The 14,424-nt window shown below is 47.3% G+C and overlaps 1 long non-coding RNA gene across 12 annotated transcripts; it reads left to right on the top strand.

Moving 5' to 3' along the window:
* The first annotated feature begins 485 nt into the window (after positions 1-485).
* LOC104651599 (uncharacterized) lies at positions 486-13,242 on the top strand. Of its 12 annotated transcripts, none has more exons than XR_012514561.1 (3): positions 519-1,322; positions 2,955-3,037; positions 6,201-13,242. It is a non-coding gene; the product is annotated as an uncharacterized LOC104651599 (long non-coding RNA). The 12 variants fall into 12 exon arrangements; XR_012514560.1 differs by lacking the exon at positions 519-1,322 and adding an exon at positions 1,329-1,896 and having other exon boundaries at positions 2,952-3,037; XR_012514559.1 differs by lacking the exon at positions 519-1,322 and adding an exon at positions 1,329-1,896.
* Positions 13,243-14,424: the final 1,182 nt, after the last annotated feature.

Raw genomic sequence — 14,424 nt, forward strand, 5'->3', positions numbered from 1 at the left:
GTGAACCACCGCGCCCGGCCAGAAAGGGAACAGGCAAATCTTTTAACCTGCTCTAATAATACAGCGAAAAGACCGTATCATTATTAAAGGAGGCTAAGGTATTTGCCTATTTCGGGTTCTTGGACTTACTGAACAATCTTGGGCGAGTTGCCTCTAATGGGCCTGTTTCCCCATCTGTCACGTGATACACTTCACTGGTTTAAAAACTCCAGCGAACCTTTATTGACTTACTATTACCTTTCTGCCCTCCCCAACCCCAACCCCAGGGGGCAGTTACAACTGTCACTCAGCTGCTGCGGGCACTCGCGGGGTTTCAGGAGCACCAAAGACAGGAAGGCTTGATTCATTTTGCTTTGGGAGTAGAGGGAGGGTCAGAAGATTCCAAGGAAAACGGCATTTGAGCAAGGATGGTTCACTGGAGCTTGCTTTTAAATACTGGTGAGTTTTTAGGTTGCAGCTCCTTACAAAGTTGAGCATTCGCAGGGATTGCACTCCGCAATAAGCCCGCTTCCCCTTTTCATTCGCGAGGTCACGGTGACCGAGGGAGCTGCCGGTTCCGCACGCAGCAGGTTGTGCCTTTTCCCAATCAAGGTTCTGCATGGAAGCCGCGGGCCGCAGTGGGCTGCTGCGGGGGCTGGTGTGCAGGGTGAAAGCTGCTCGTGCCGGCCAGCGCCTGTGAGCAAAACTCGAACGGAGGAGCAGGAGGGGTCGAGCTCGAGCGTGGCAGGGTTGGCCCTGCCTTTTAGGAGGGCACACTCTGAAGGGTGTCCAGGGGCCGGAAGCCCGGGACCTAAGGCCCGCGCCGTCCCAGCTGCAGGGAGGGCTCTCGCTCCAGGCGGGTTGGTTTTGCAGAGACTGGGTCTGCACCGCTCCACCGAGGGCCGGCGACAGACACCACGAATCAGCTGCAGGAGCCGTGGCTCCCTCCAGGCACCCCGGGACCCTGGCTAGAGGCGCGGGTCGCACGCGCGTAGGGTCACGTGGGCGATGCGGGCGCGCGCCCCTGCACCCGCGGGAGGGGGTGGGGAAAAGGGGCGGAGCCGGCGCTTGACCTCCCGTGAAGCCTAGCGCGGGGAAGGACCGGAACTCCGGCGGGCGGCTTGTTGATAATATGGCGGCTGGAGCTGCCTGGGCACCCCGAGGAGGCGGTGGGGCCAACTCCCGGAAGAAGGGTCTGTTTTTGCGCTAGTGCGGCGGCCCCCCTGGACCCGGAAGTCCGGGCTGGTTGCTGAATGAGGGGAGCCGGGGCCCTCCCCGCGCCAGTCCCCCCCGCACCCTCCGCCCCGGCCCGGGCCCCGCCATGTCCTTCTTCCGGCGGAAAGGTAGCTGAGGGGACGCCGGCGGGGAGTCAGGCCGGGCATCAGGGGCGGCGGTGGGGCAGGTGGGCCTGCGAGGGCTTCCTCCAGGGCCGCAGCAAGGCCTTCGGCGAGCCTCGGCCTCCGCGCAGACGCTCCTGAGTGTCTTGCTCTGCTCCGGGACTCTTCTGGGAGGGAGAAGGTGGCCTTCTTGCGCGAGGTCAGAGAATTGTCGCGCCGGTTCGGAAGCGATTGCTGAAACCCACGCAAGTTCATGCGTATGAGACCCTGTCAACAAAGTGGGACCCTGTCTCAAAATAAAATACAGAGAGAATATTAATTTAAAGTTTTGAAAGAGGAGCGATCTGAGCTTACATCTTAAAAAGCTCATTCTAGGTCATAGTGGCTCATTCCTGTAATCAAGCACTGTGGGAGGCTGAGACAGGAGGATCACCTGAGGCCAGTTTGAGATCAACCTGCACAGCATAAAGAGACTCCATCTCTACAAAAAGAAGGAAAAAAAATAGCTGAGTGTTGTGAGCTATTCAGGAGGCTGAAGCAGAAAGATCACTTGAGCCCAGGAGTTTGAGGCTGCAGTAAGGTATGATCCCACCACGGCAACACAGTGAGACCCTGTCTCAAAGAAAAAAAAATCGTTGTAGATGCTTTTTGGAGGTTGGATGTGGCAAGAGTAGAGGCTGGAGATGGTCCTATTAGGGATTCAATGCAGGCTTTAAATACAACCAATGCGTTGATGATTCCCAAATTTAATCTTTACAACTTGGATCCTTGCCCTGGAATCCAGACTGGTGGATCCAACTTTAGGTTCACTTTATATCTCTACCTGACTATCTAATACAGGGGTGTCCAATCTTTTGGTTTCCCTGGGCCAACTTGGAAGAATTGTCTTGGGCCACACATAAAATACACTAACGCTAACAATAGGTGATGAGGTTTAAAAAAAAGGCTTGGCACGATTGCTCACACCAGTAATCCCAGCACTTTGGGAGGCCAAGGTGGGCGGATCACGAGGTCAAGAGATTGAGACTATCCTGGCCAACATGGTGAAACCCCGTCTCTACCAAAAAATACAAAAATTAGCTGGGTGTGGTGGCATGCACCTGTAGTCCCAGCTGCTAGGAAGGCTGAGGCAGGAGAATTGCTTGAACCCGGGAGGAGGAGATTGCAGTGAGCCAAGATTGCGCCAGTGTTCTCCAGCCTGGCACCTGGCAGCAGAGCAAGACTCGGTCTCAAAAAAAAAAAAAAAAAGTCGCAAAAACTCATAACGTTTCAAGAAAGTTTACAAATTTGTGTTGGGAACATTTAAAGCCATCATGGGCCGCGTGCAGGACAACTTGATCCAATGGATACCTTCAACTTAACGATATCTAAAATTTTATGCCAGATTTAGTACTTTTAAACATGTTCACCAGTTTTTCTCTTTTCAATAAGTAGCATTTTTGGATTTTTTCTGAGGCTTTTTTTTTTTTTCTTGGAAAGTTTAGCTCTTACTGCCCAGGCTGGAATGCAGTGGCGTGATCTCAGCTCACTGCAACCTGTGCCTCCCAGGCCAAGCGATTCTTCTGCCTCTGCCTTCCAAGTAGCTGGGATTACAGGCATGTGCTACCACACCTAGCTAATTTTTTGTATTTTTAGTAGAGACAGTGTTTCACCATGTTGGTCAGGCTGGTTTCGAACACTGGACCTCAGATGATCTGCCTCCCAAAGTGCTGGGATTACAGGTATGAGCCAAGGCGCCCTGCCCAAAAAAAAAAAAAAAAAAAAAGGCACAAAATTTGTTACCTAGCAATTCGATTTTTAGAGATTTATCCTAAAGAAATTATTGCTTATATGCATAGGAAGACATGTGCTAGAGTGTTCATCGGTTGAATGTGTAACTGAAAGTTAGGAAATGCAGTAAATGGTCATTAACAGGGAAATGGATAAATGTAAATTTATAAAGGTATTAAGTAGCTAAAATGAATAAACTGGAGTTGCATGAATGAACTAGAACTGCATTAATAGATTATTGAATGAATACAGGTCAGATATGTATAGAGTGCCATTTGTCTAAAAAAAAAAATGGTTGTTTTTTTTTTGTTGTTTTTTTGAGTTGGAGTCTCACTCTGTCACCCAAGCTGTAGTGCAGTGGCACAATCTTGGCTCACCGCAATCTCTAGGTCCTGGGTTAAAGTAATTCTCCTGCTTCAGCCTCCCAAGTAGCTGGGATTACAGGAATGTGTCACCATGTGTGGCTCATTTTTGTATTTTTAGTGGACACGGGGTTTCACCATGTTGGCCAGGCTGGCCTTGAACTGCTGACCTCAAGTGATCCACCCAACTTGGCCTCCCAAAGTGGTAGGATTACAGGTATAAGCCACCATGCTTGGCCATTTGTGTAATTTTTAAAGATGTGCAGACTAATACCATTTAAAAATATATGTATATATTTGGCTGGTATGGTGGCTCACACCTGTAATCCCAGCACTTTGGAAGGCTGAGGTAGGAGGATCACTTGAGCCCAGGAGTACAAGACTAGCCTGGGCAAGATAGCAAGACCCCATCTCAACAACAGAAAGCGTAATTAGGCATGGTGGCATGAGAGAATCAATTGAGCCCGGGAGTTCAAGTGAGTATTATCAGGCCACTGCATTCTAGCCTGGACAACAGAGCAAGACCCTGTCTCAAAAAAATAAAAATTAAAAAAATTATGTTTGTATGTGATAATAGTCAGAAAACTACATGGAAGGAAAGCATCTAATTTATTTATTATTTTTTTGAGATAGTCTTACTCTGTCGCCCAGGCTGGGGTGCATTGGCGTGATCTTCACTCACTGCAACCTCTGCCTCCTGTGTTCGAGCAATGCTCTTGCCTCAGCCTCCTAAGTAGCTGGGGTTACAGGCGTGTACCATGCCACCCAGCTAATTTTTTGTATTTTTAGTAGAGACAGGGTTTCACTACGTTGGCCAGGCTGGTCTCCAACTCCTGACCTCAAGCGATCCTCCCACCTTTGCCTCCCAAAATCCTGCGATTATAGGCATGAGGCACTGCACCCAGCCAGAAAATACCTAATTTGGTATAATATTTCTATCTGGGAAGGGAGGGGTCAAGTGGTGAGTCATAGGAACTTTGAGCTCTATGTATAATCCTTAGGGGACAAAAGGAAAAACAGCAAAATGTTGCTATTTGGTTGTTGGGTTGTGTGTACTTTCATGGTAGTATAACATAGGAGATCTGACTGATAGTAGGAGAATGTTTTTAGGGTGGTAAAAGTGGAACTGTGATGGAGTATTCCGACAGTAGAATCAGTTGGTCATAGTTTGCATGTGGAAGGTAATAAACAGACCATATGAAGGATGACTTCCAGAATTTTGGTCTGAGTAGCGGGTGGATGACAGTGTCATTCATGAGAGAAGATGAAGACTGAGTAGGAACAGGTTTGGGAAAAGATGACATGTTCCATTTTAGACAAGTGGAATTATGGAAGGTGGCAGGTAGGTGGTTAGCTATATGAATTTGAGATAAAAGATTTAGGATGGAGATAGAAACTTAGGAGTAACAGCATATCTATGGTATTGTAAGCCTTAATCTATGGGTAGATCAGCCAGGAAATACATGTGTACATGCAGAAGAGAGGGGTCGAGGAAGCCAAGACGAGTTAATGTTTCAAGTGAGAGATTTAGTCCGTGGGCAGATGCTGCTGAGCAGACTGCAAACACCAGTAACCTACAACACTTTTAAATGTTGTCTTCCTGACAGGTGTGATGAGTACCTGCAGTGATCTTATTTATTTTCACATTGTCCACACACTTGAATGTAAATTGCTTTTCTGAAGGCAAAAGCACTGCCTTTTCTGAGCTGGGAGCCTGGCTGGCACATACCAAGTACTCGACTGTTGGATTGATTTCAGCCAGATACCCTGAGGGCAAGTTATTTCCTGCTACTAGCCTTTCGCTTTTTAATGTTTAAGAGCACAGAGAGATGGGCACATTTTGGCTTTTCTTATTTTGATAACCTTTTCATGGTAAGACTTTTTAAAGTTTAATGCTGAAAAAAATCACAAGCAAAGAGGGTTAAAAATAGTCTTCTGGGCTGGGCGCGGTGGCTGAAGCCTGTAATCCCAGCACTTTGGGAGGCCGAGGCGGGTGGATCATGAGGTCAAGAGATCAAGACCATCCTGGTCAACATGGTGAAACCCCGTCTCTACCAAAAATACAAAAAATTAGCTGGGCACAGTGGCGCGTGCCTATAATCCCAGCTACTCAGGAGGCTGAGGCAGGAGAATTGCCTGAACCCAGGAGGCAGAGGTTGCAGTGAGCCGAGATCGTGCCACTGCACTCCAGCCTGGGTAACAAGAGCGAACCTCCGTCTCAAAAAAAAAAAAATAGTCTTCTGTCAGAGCCTGTAATAGAATTCATACTTGGCTTAAGCTGCTGGGCACCTTCCTTTCTTGGATGTCATATTAGCTTATCTACAGCAGAGTTTTTCCTGTTTTGTGTAATAAAGGAGCAATTATATGATTATTTTACAGACAAATTGTTACACTTTGAGTGTTAGAGGTTTAGAATGTTTGTACTTGATGGTATGGGAGGAATAAGATGTGATACACAACCAAAGAACTTTCTTCACTATGCTGCTGGTAGCCAGTACTATGGAGGATAATGTTGGTTAACATTTGTCCTAAATTTACTGTGCTAGTTACTCTTCTAAGTCCCTTACAGGTAATTTTTTTTTTTTTAATCAACAACCCTCCAAGGTAGTTTTTATTGTTGACCTAATTTTATGAATCAAGGAAATTAAGAGCCAGAGAAGTAAAGTAACTTGTCCACGATCACATGGCTTATAAGTGGTAGAACCAAAATTTGACCCCAGGTGTTGTGACTACATTGTCTCTCCATAAGCAGATTCAGCTCTTTTGACTGGATGCTGTTCCAGGGTCACTTCGTTAGAGAAGCCTTTGCTGACAGCTTTCCTCCTGTGCCCTCCTCCAAGACTGTCCATTGTTCTAGGACTTTGACTACCATCAAAAGGGTGGAGAGGGACTCCACAGGGATATGGCCGGAAAAGAGCTTTGAAAGCCAAGGAACAGCTCCAGTGGAAGCCGAAGGGGAGTGAGCCCAGGTTGTTGGAAAAACTGGCGCCAGGGGTGAGGCCATGAGGGGCCCTGGGTGTGACATTTAGGGAGGTGCTTGCTCTCCAGTACCCACTGCACTCTCGGGACACTGAACCCAGGTATGAAGGAGGAAAGAATGATAAGAAGAGAAGGTGGGAAGAAGTGCTTGGTTTTATTTGGTCCCTGCCTCCTGTAGAATTCACAGGGGATTTTGAAACTCATGTCTTAGTAAAAAATTGGAGTTTAGGTGCTGGCACACTAACCTACTGACTTATAGAAAGTCACTTTCTGACTGTGTGGGCAGGTGACAGAGCCCTGGCCCAGGGCCTCACTGAGGTTGTCACGTGAGTGAGCCATGTTTATTCATCCAGCAGCTTTCGAAGAGCTCTCACAGCAGGAGATTGTGCCGGCACCTGCCCAGTATTACTCTCTTCACCTGTGACACGAGGACAGTGATGCCCTTCCGTCCACTCCATCCTTCCAGAGGTATTCCTCCTGAGGCAAGAATGCAATAGAAAAGCAAAGCAGAATGCAGAAGACTCTGCACATTATCCGTAATACAGAAAAGAATGAAAATGAGGTAGCTGTCCAGTGGTGAGGGGAGGTTTGGCAGACTGTGGCACAGCACATGATGGTGGGTCATCACACACACAGATGTCAATCACAGAGGCTGGGTGAGAACATGAGCATATTCACAGTATCACACCAAGGGAGATACACAGTATGTAAAATTGCATGTATGTGGCATTTATAGTGCTATAAACATGTGATGATATGCATGTAGATGGGGAACACTAGAGTTGAAATGAGTTATGGGTGGTGGGACTGTTTTTCTTTAGGAAAATCCTTTATTATTGCTATAATTGCATTCCTGTGTTGATTAAAGTAATACATATGTGAGCACCTCCTAGCTATCAGGCTCTGAGAAGGTGCTTGGGTATAGCAGTGGACTGGACCACGGTCCCTGCCCCTGGGAGCCATGCTCAGTGAGCAATTCTTGAGCCCCCATCCCTTCTCAGCGCTCAAGGGCTGAAGGCAAATTCAGACTTTCTGGAATAAAATAGGGGGTTGGTCTTCTAGGTTCTCTGCAGGGCGCTTGTTGAGGCAGTCCCAGATTCTGCTGAGAAGTGGGGAAGTTTCCAGAGTTGCCACCTCCTCCTGAGGGTAGAGAGCTCAGGGGTAGAGCTGGCCTGGCACCGAGAGGGCTCCCCGAGTCTTGGCTGCTGGGACTTGAGCAATGCTGGGGCGCTGCTGGTGATCCCACCTTCCCAGAGAGCGCCCCTGCCCTTTTTACTGTGGTGCCCTTGGTATGAAGGGCCGTCCTGGGAAGGAGACTGCAGCTGTGGGCTCATCTCCTAGGTACCCAGCACTCACAGAGTCCACATTGCCTGTGATGTGCCCTGGGAAGCCTGTGGTTGGCTCAGAAGGACTGAAATGTTGGACAGCCGCAGATGGTTCCTGCTGTCCCTACTCTGAGAAAAGCCCTCTGGATGTTTGGATGATGGTGGTGAAGACGAGGACATTTGTAACTGTAGCACACATGGGAGGCCTGCCGTCTGTGTTCTGGGCTCTCAGATAGCACTGGGAATACCGTACCCCACTAGTCCCTCCATTACAGGAGACAGGTCCCAATCCAGACCCCAAGAGAGGGTTCTTGGGTCTCACATGAGAAAGAATTCGGGGCAAGTCCATAGAGTAAAGTGAAAGCAACTTTATTAGGAAAGTAAAGGAATGAAAGACTGGCCACTCCGTAGAGCAGCCCTGAGGACTGCTGGGTGCCCGTTTGTATGGTTATTTCTTGATGATATGCTAAACAAGGGGTAGATTATTCATGCCTCCCTTTTTAGACCATATAGGGTAACTTCCTGACGTAGCCGTGGCATCTGTGAAGTGTCATGGCGCTGGTGGGAGTGTAGCAGTGAGGACGACCGGAGGTCACTCTTGTAGCCATCTTGCTCTTGGTGGGTTTTTAGCCAGCTGCTTTGCTGCAACCTGTTTTATCAGCAAGGTCTTTACGATCTGTGTTTTGTGCTGAACTCCTATCTCATGCTGTGACCTAAAATGCCTAACCATCTGGGAATGCAGCCCAGTAGGTCTCAGCATTATTTTACCCAGCTCCTATTCAAGACGGAGTTGCTTTGGTTCACACACCTCTGACACCTCCAGCTGCCCTAGAAACACCGGAGTTTGGCTCTCACCTCCCATTGTACAGGGAGTAGGGAACTGAAGCCCAGAGAGGTGAGTTAGCCTCTTGAAGGTAAACCAGCAGTGACGGGCTGACATTTGAATTATAATACTACATGACGTATTTAGGTTTCCAAATATATATATACATATTTTAGGTAGAATTGACAAGTCAGAAAGATGAGTAGCTCCTGGCTTTGAATATTACCTGCTAAACAAATAAGTTTAAAAAGCGGCCGGGCGCGGTGGCTCAAGCCTGTAATCGCAGCACTTTGGGAGGCCGAGGCGGGTGGATCACGAGGTGAAGAGATTGAGACCATCCTGGTCAACATGATGAAACCCCGTCTTTACTAAAAATACAAAAAAATTAGCTGGGCACGGTGGCGCGTACCTGTAATCCCAGCTACTCAGGAGGCTGAGGCAGGAGAATTGCCTGAACCCAGGAGGCGGAGGTTGCGGTGAGCTGAGATCGCGCCATTGCACTCCAGCCTGGGTAACAAGAGCAAAACTCCGTCTCAAAAAAAAAAAAAAAAAAAGCATAGGTCTGGGCTTTAGGTCAGACATACATGGATTCGAGCCCTGGCTTGCCCTTTAGTAGCTGGGTGACTGGTATATTATGTAACTTCTCTGAAGGTCAGCTCCTCACTTAGAACGTGGAAGTTGTGGCATAGACCTCACTGGATATAAGAATTCCATATGTTAAGGCACCTAGCACAGTACCTGACACATACCATGTGCTCACTTGAATGCTGCTTCTGAAAATCTGCTAATCACTGGGGAAGCCGTATCTAAGAGTAATTCAATCGGAAATTCTGAGGTTAGGGCCTGCAAATTGCTTTTAAAACAAAAGGAAAATCCTCCGCAAATGGTTCTGGTGGGCTGCAGAGCTTGAGACTCTAGTCCAGTAGAAAAGTACTGACTGGAATTACGGAATGTAGTTTCTGCTCCTCACCTTGCTATAAACTAGCCTGGTCTTGCTGTCCCTAATCCTTATACTCCATCTCAGTAAAACAAGGAAGATGGACCTCTCTGAGGTCCTAACACTAAATAAAATAATTAAATAATCAGAGAGGAATTTTGTAGAACCTCACCTTTCTGATGGCTCAGAATGTTAACCAGACAAGACCTTATAGAGTTCCAAGGACTTGCTTTAAGAAGTCTAGGACCGGCCGGGCACGGTGGCTCAAGCCTGTAATCCCAGCACTTTGGGAGGCCGAGGTGGGTGGATCACGAGGTCAAGAAATCGAGACCATCCTGGTCAACACGGTGAAACCCCGTCTCTACTAAAAATACAAAAAATTAGCTGGGCATGGTGGCGCATGCCTGTAATCCCAGCTACTCAGGAGGCTGAGGCAGGAGAATTGCCTGAACCTAGGAGGCGGAGGTTGCAGTGAGCCGAGATCGCGCCGTTGCACTCCAGCCTGGGTAACAAGAGCAAAACTGCGTCTCAAAAAAAAAAAAAAAGTCTAGGACCTGGGTTTTTTTTAAAGCTGAAATTAGAGTTTTGAAAACATCTCTTTGGCAAAACAGGTATCTAAAGCGTTCACATTTTTTTCTGGGTAAAAAGCAGTGCGGTCCGAGCCTTCAACATTAGCTTCGTTGTCTGCAACCCTCTCATATGGAAAAACCCACACTTGCAGAAATCACTGAGGAGTCTATTCAGGCCCTGATTTCCACTGTCCTAACAGAAGCTGCCATGTCAGTCCGATGGAACGCTTGTTATGCAATGGGAAATGTATTTAAAAATCCCGGCCTTCCGTTAGGTAAGAAAGTTTCCCTTTTCTCCCTGGTGGAAAGCCTGTTGGGACAGCACACAGCAATCTACATTGTTGTTAGAGACATTTGTCACATGTTATTTACCATAGTATTAGGAAGAAATGGAGACATACTGAAAACAAGTCTAGGGGAACATTGAAATAACATCATTATTTATACAGTGGGATATATAATGGGATATTTTGTTGCCATTTAAAATTACTTACAGGAATTTGATAATCTGGAAAAATACTTCTGATGTTAAACAAACGAAAGCAGGTTCTAAATAATTTCCACAGAATGTTCACAATAGATGGATAGAAAAAAGACTGAAAGGAAATTGGCCTAATTATTAACAGCGATTGCCTCTGGATGAGTAGGATTTTTTCCGTTTTCATTTTCTCTATTGTCTGCAATAAGCATGTATTGTTTTAATAGTCAAGAAAAAAGAAAGGAAAAAACTGGAATGAGAGGGGATATAAACTGGAAATCCCCTATGAACTGTGTACAGAGTGGATGCCATTAATAAATGTAAGAGGGCATCTGTCTCTAATTCGTGGCATGCCATGTACCCTGAGATGTCATTCAGGACCAGCAGCTGTTTGGGTGTATGGATGGGAGCCTTCGAATCTCGCTCACTTTGAATGCCAGCATTTGCTTTATTGCCTCTCTCTCTCTCTCAGAAGATCTGAAACCTAAGGATGTGTTCCTGGAGAGGAGAGCATGCATCAAGCGAGGGGAGTCTGGCTCTGCACCCCTTTAATGCCCAGAGCGTCTAGGCAGAGCAGTCAGCTGGAGCCTGTGGAGAAGTAGCCTCCTGGCTGCTTCCACTGAGGGTGACCTTTGGGGCTGGAGCTCTTTGAGGTGGATGTCCACCTTCTGGAGAGCCAAGAGCGCCTTGAAACCAGGGCACCTCGGTGTTTGGCTCCTACCTGCCTTCCTGTCTGGCTCTTGCCCTCAGCCTTCTAGAGAAAGAGAAGTTGACCTGGAGAGAGGGGACTCCATGACCTGGAGGGAAAGGGAAGCTCCAAAGAGGCAGGAAGTTTGAGAACGAGAAAGCATCCAATAACAGAGCTATCAGGAGCCACATACGAAAAGGGAGCCAGAAACTGACAAAAGACTGTGACTGACAGGTCGGAATGTGAGAGCCTTGTAGCCCTAGCAGTGGCCCGTTGTCAATGGCAGTGGCATCCAACAAATGGGATGGGCCTGCTCACCTGTCTTCAGAGGCTGCAGAGAAGCAGGGAAGGGCTGCGAGAGTTAAGAGAAGCTGCATTCTACTCTGTCACCCATCTTGAGTAAGGACACCCCAAAATGCAGTGGGTAGCAGTAGCTCTGGTAAGGAGGAAAGCAGGCTGTTTCCTAGGGCCTACAGGAGTGGAGAAAAGATAGAAATATGGGCATCTTATCCTTGAAATGGTAAGTTTTCTTTCTCTTTGCAATAAAATGCACGACTTGCTGTGTGACCCAAGCAGTGTCTGGATGCTGCCGCGAGTGAGGAAATGATCCTTTCTGCTGCATGAACAGGGCTACCGCGTGTAGTGTGTGGTTTGCACGCTGCTCAGAAGTGTGCAGCTGACTGGTGGGGTTGCAGTCTCTGCTCTGCCACAAAGCCTTACCCCCATGGGACAGATTCCTCCCAGAAAAGAAGCCTTTTTCTGAGTCACCAAAGGCTCTATATTGGGTAGCAGAGGCTCTAAGCATGTGGCAGGCTGATGTGGGGAAAGAGGGAGGTTTGGGGATTGGCAGCTGGCTGCTTACTAGGATGCTAGTCAGTTTCCACCCTGATCTTACAGGATGATGGTGAGAGTGAAGTGAACACACAAAATGACTGTTGTGAGCACTAGTGTTTATGCTTCCTTCCATCCCTCTCCCTCTCACCCCACCTATTTCTAAGTTTGCATGTGTTTTAATGACTGTGGATTCTGTCTAGGGACAGCCCCATGGACCTCCCGGCCTACAGCGCCCTGACATCAGTTGTGACATCATGCAAGGACTTCAAAGTGTGCATCAGATCTACCACTGCCCTTTCCGTCCCGGGCAAGAGACAGCAGTATGGGTCTGTTGACCAGTATGCTAGGATTGGATCTGGAGCGCGTTGGTCACCGCCTTCCAGAAAGCGAAGACACCACAGCCTTTTTGGAATTCAAGTACTGTGCCAGCCTGTGGACCCAAATCTGCCAGGTACTCATTTACTTCCTGAGCTTGGACAGTGCCTCAGACTTGCTTTGTATCAGAGAAACCCTTGAACTGAATGGGAATATGCTGCAGTCCTATATCCTATAGTTTCTAAAGTAAGGAGCAGAGGGAGATGACACCAGAGCACCCCACAGCCCCCAGGAAAGAGACCAAATGGTCAGAATGGCCCTGAAGCGCATGGGCAGTGTCCAGGCACCGACGGGAGACACAGCCAGAAGGGCCATCATGGGCTTTGTAGAAGAGATCCTGGCCATTTGTTTTGACTCATCTGGATCACAAGGGGCACTCCCAGGGTTAACAAGTCGGTGAAGATCCCACCATGCTTTCTAGGTGTCGAAGGTGGCAATAGGAAGACCTGAGCTTGAGCATAAGATATGTGGGATTTCATCTTAGGGGCAGAAACAATCCATTCACTATTTATTTAGAATGACTTACCAGCGATTTAAATTTTCACAGAAGGCTCAGCCACCTTGGGAGTGGCTCCACAGCACTGACCATGGTCAGGCTTGTTGGAACCTCTGACCTGTGCATCCAGGAGCCGAGGAGTTGGGTTGTATTATGGGCCAAGCAGACGGGGGCTTTGAGGGCGTTTAGTTTCAGGAAAAAAAAAAAAGGCAGAAGGATTTAGGAGCTAGAATGTTGCATATTGTGTGTGTACTTTTGTAATAAACTAATGAAAAACAGTGTGTCCACAATCTCCTGTTGTTACCAAGCTGTATTTCTAGAAAGCTGCAAGGAGAGCCATGGTGCAGCTGGTTTGCAGTGGCACAGCTGCACAGGGTGCTGGGACGCTGACAGTTCCTCACGGTCGATAAGGAGCTGCTGCTCTGAGCTTCGGGAGTGGCCGTGCTCCCCCGCCCCACCATCTTCCTTGCCACAGCTCCCCATGATCCAGTAACTAGAGTTAATTTCCAGCAAGTAACCACAACATCGACCTCTACCCAGATTTCCTGATGCCCTTTCAGAAAAGGTGATCCCACACACTACATTTATGGTGGTTTTGCCACCTTTTAATTTGTGCCTTTAAGAAAAGGTCATTTGGTTAATTCAGTTGGTTACAAAAAGGGGTTTCAAATTATATTTTGATAATGCCCCAAATGTTATGAAAGTAACTTGTACTGAATACGTATATTTAAAGTTTACATTTCTCTCTTGAGCACCTACAATTTGTTGGAATTGATTTCAATTAGGAATTTAGGGATATAAAAAACCAATTAGTTTTCCATACATGTCTTCGATGTGAGACAATTAAGAAGGTACAAAAAATGGGTTTTGGTGATATTTAATCATTATATTTAGCTTAAAATAGATGCTTAAAGGCATGTGTCTTCCATTTTTCTCCTTTGCCTTTTAGCTGCTCTTTTCTTGCCTCTGATATGTTGTTGGCTGCTGAGAAACCTCTCTGGGCAGTGAAGGGGAAACAGTATTAAAGTTCACTAAAGGCTCAATTTTCCATTGATGGAATACCAGTTTCCACAGGATTAAGGCTGTAAGCACAGCAAAGACACCCATATTGAATGTTCCTTCTAAGTAAGCCAGGGGTCAAAGAAGGTAGTCTCAAGGGAAATGAGAAAATTAGAAAATGCTTTTAACTGAAGAAAAACAAAAATAAATCAAATGTGTAGATGCAGCTAAAGAAGAGCTTAGATGCTGGGCGCGGTGGCTCAAGCCTGTAATCCCAGCACTTTGGGAGGCCGAGGCAGGTGGATCACGAGGTCAAGAGATCGAGACCATCCTGGTCAACATGGTGAAACCCCGTCTCTACTAAAAATACAAAAAATTAGCTGGGCATGGTGGCGCGTGCCTGTGATCCCAGCTACTCAGGAGGCTGAGGCAGGAGAATTGCCTGAACCCAGAAGGTGGAGGTTGCGGTGAGC

This window comes from Saimiri boliviensis, chromosome 17, assembly GCF_048565385.1.
Source record: "Saimiri boliviensis isolate mSaiBol1 chromosome 17, mSaiBol1.pri, whole genome shotgun sequence".
Lineage (NCBI taxonomy): Eukaryota > Metazoa > Chordata > Mammalia > Primates > Cebidae > Saimiri > Saimiri boliviensis.